This window comes from Manis pentadactyla, chromosome 7 (assembly GCF_030020395.1).
Source record: "Manis pentadactyla isolate mManPen7 chromosome 7, mManPen7.hap1, whole genome shotgun sequence".
Classification (NCBI taxonomy): Eukaryota; Metazoa; Chordata; class Mammalia; order Pholidota; family Manidae; genus Manis; species Manis pentadactyla.
Genome location: NC_080025.1, coordinates 135,638,949 through 135,642,377, shown reverse-complemented (window position 1 = coordinate 135,642,377; position 3,429 = coordinate 135,638,949).

Genomic DNA, 3,429 nt, shown 5'->3' with positions numbered 1-3,429 from the left:
CAAAGATACACAGCATAGCTGAGGATTTTCATATTTCTTGCACAAATACGGGATTTTACAACACACCTTTACTCTGAAACTTACTCTTCACAGTTAGTGCCTCATGGATATTCCTCCTAGGTCGATCGATATAACACAAAATCATAAGCTGCATCATATTCCATGATACGGGGTGGAATTACCCAACATCCTACTTCAGGTCAATCCTAGTCTTTGTCTGCTACAAACAATAAAGTATTAAATACTCCTGTGTCTATATTATTAGCTATTGATATTTTTGTTCCTATAAACTAGATTCCCCAAAGTGAGTCAATGCCTTTTTGAAAGAAATGGTAGTTCCAGCTCTATGAGATGTTTTTCATGAATTACAGTGAATTTCATTGATCGTTTCTTAATGACACAAAGATAAGGAACTTATTTTTATCAGGAAAAAAAATGTATTTCTAATCACATGAAGGGGCTGTTAAACAAACCCATGGGTATGGATTCTTATAAAACTCCAGCCACAGTGGGAGAAAGTCCCTGATTTAAGTGGTTTGCCCTTTTCATAGCATTTGAGAATGTTTGAGCTGGCCTAGCCCAGTGGGCACTTAATAAATATTCTTTGAGTGTTCAATACACAAAAGGTCATCTGGTTCAAGTTTCTCATTTCACAGATGGGGAAATTGAAGCCCAGAGGGTTAAATGAGGGACAATTAGTGTAAAAGAGAAGAAAAGGTCTGACTGATCTAAATGCAAAGAGATTTGGGAGCTTGGAGTAGGAAAGAGAGGGCTTTGGGAGGTAACTGCCACATATACAGGATACACACAGAGAACGAGGGACACGAGAAGAAGGCTTACAAAGTTAATGCCTGAAGAATATGACTTGAAGCTTTCTTGAGTGACTTCTGCTAGGGTTATAATTTAAATTTCTTATTGTAATTATTTCTTGAGGCTGGACCTGTGTTTCTTTGAACGTGACCCTGTTCAGAAACTGGACCACTGGCAGCTGCACTTTATACAGCAATGGCAGGGACTATGTGGCATTCACTAAAGTTGTTCTCTTCCCCTTGGACATCCGGGTAGACCCATTTCCCAGCAGCCCTTGTGATTACGATGTAGCCACATGACTGAGTTGCTGCCTTGGAATGTGTATGGAATACAGGGACACCACTCCTCAGCCTGGCCCATAAAAACCTTCCATGGGGGTTCCCCCATTCTCTCCTCCTGTCTCAGCTGGAAGCAAAGGACTCTGAGGTCCCACATGCAGGTGGGAGAAGCCTGGGTCCCTGAATCACTGTGTGGAAGGCCTGTTGAATACCCACGCTGGACTGTCGTAAGAGTGAGCAATCTACTTCCATTGTGTTAGAGCACTGCTAGCTTTGATTTGTTCCAGGAGCTCACGTTATTTCACAGAGGCAACGGCTTCTGCCGTATTAGTGTTTCTGTTTATTTTATGAATAACCAGATATAAATCCAAAACCTGCACCAATCAAAAATGCAGTCATTGTTACACATGCTCTTAATATCCACTAATTCATACGAATTTGATATGGAGTCCTATAGCCCCTACCTTATTCATAAGAGGAATACATAGGAGAAAGAAGAAAAATATACCCTGACGTGAAAATCCGTCCTTGATACCACATAACTTAGTTTAGTTTGATCTGCAGTGCAAGATCCTTTCTTTTCTCCATGAGTTTAAGGAATCATTTTTCTTCTGGAGCACTGTCTTTGAGTCAGTCATTTTTGCCTAATCACTTACACTAAGTTTTTTGCTGTCTCGACAGGAGTGGAAACTTTCTAAATCATTATTTCAGTTTTTCTTGCTTTAAAGAAGGATAAAGGATGAATAAAAAACATTTGGGGAAGGAAAGAAAGGAGATTTGAAGGAAACTAGCAGGACTTGGATTGTTCCAATTTTCAAAAACCTTCACAGTACTCTTAATAACCATAGTAATAACAGAAGAAGTGTGAATGTTTCATTCAAACCTGAAACCCAAAGGCACCTCATGGTCCCTACTTGCATTTTAAACTAAAGCTACCTTGACTTTGTAGATAAGACAAATTATTTAGTAAGCCTAAGATCTTGAGACAGCAGTGTGGGCTGGAATGATCACCACTTGGTCCCGGGTATGTGAGATAAAGGGAAATTATTGTGGAGAGATAGGCATACTTTGTGATGAGGAAATAATAGAACATAGAATCAGGTGACTTGGCATTTCATCCTTGAGCCGAACTAACCACATTGTTCCAATTACAAAGCAGCAGTTAGGGCTCAGTGTAGGAACTGACATGTATAGACCTAAACATACTCTAGAAAAAAATACAACTGCAGGACATAGTGATTTGAGACCATAGTAAAAAGACCATCAAATCCTAGCCACTGGATTAAATACACTAAGTATAGACAGTTTCTATAATTTCTCAAATTTTTATAAAGCAGACAAAATGGTGAATGTGTATGTAGACACTAAAACAGGTCAAAATGGCATGCCTTCATGCCAAGGGCCCTCATTTAGCAAATCAGTGGGTGACACATGCGCAGAACTGGAAAGAGGGGTTATGTCTTCCTTTGATAACAATTGATAAGGTGGGTGCTTACCCAGCCTCAAAATCTTACAGTTTTTGTTTTCCAATTCTTCCTTTCCATTTTTCACTTGCTACCAACTTGGATTCCTGCCCAAAAATCTCCAGTGCTTCACCACTGCTTATAGAAATAAAGTCAAGTACCTCTGCTTGGCAGCAAAGGCCCTCCCAAATGCAGGCCCATCTCACTGTCTACACACATTCTGTATTCACTGTTGCCTAACATCTGTCCCCTGCTGGGGCAGGACAGTCTCCACTCAATGCCCACATGCATTCATTCCTTCATGCAGTCCCAAGTCTCTCCTCTTCGCCTCTCCTCTTCCCTCCGCACATCCACTCCTGGGTGCTCTGCACAGAGCTCAGCATTCTAAGATCTTCATGCAGGCTCCCAGCTCCTGAGGGCAGGGCAGCCTGTGGGTGCAGGAGCCCAGGACCGTGTGCTTGGTTTGGTGCTCTGCTGTCACTGTCTTGAAACTCTTCATAATTTTTGAAGAAGGGGTCCCACATTTTCATTTTGCACTGGGCTCCATAAATTATGTCCCCCAGCCTGTGGGTGAGAACTTTTCATGTGGGCAACTCCAACACATGGCCTTGTGATTTTATTTAATTAAAATGAAGACAAAGCTCTAACATCCTGGAGCGCTTCACACATACACAGGGCTTTTACATGCATCATGCATGTCACCTAAACTACCCACAAAAAGCAAACCTGTGGAAGGAGGATGCTGAATTCTAACCACAGTTGTGGGTCTTCAGGCCTTTCTGAATTGATTTAAAGTATTTTCTGGTTTTCCTTTTGATTTTTTGTTCATGTTTTCCAGCTCCTCTTGCTTTGTAATGTTTATAACGATAAAAGTTCAG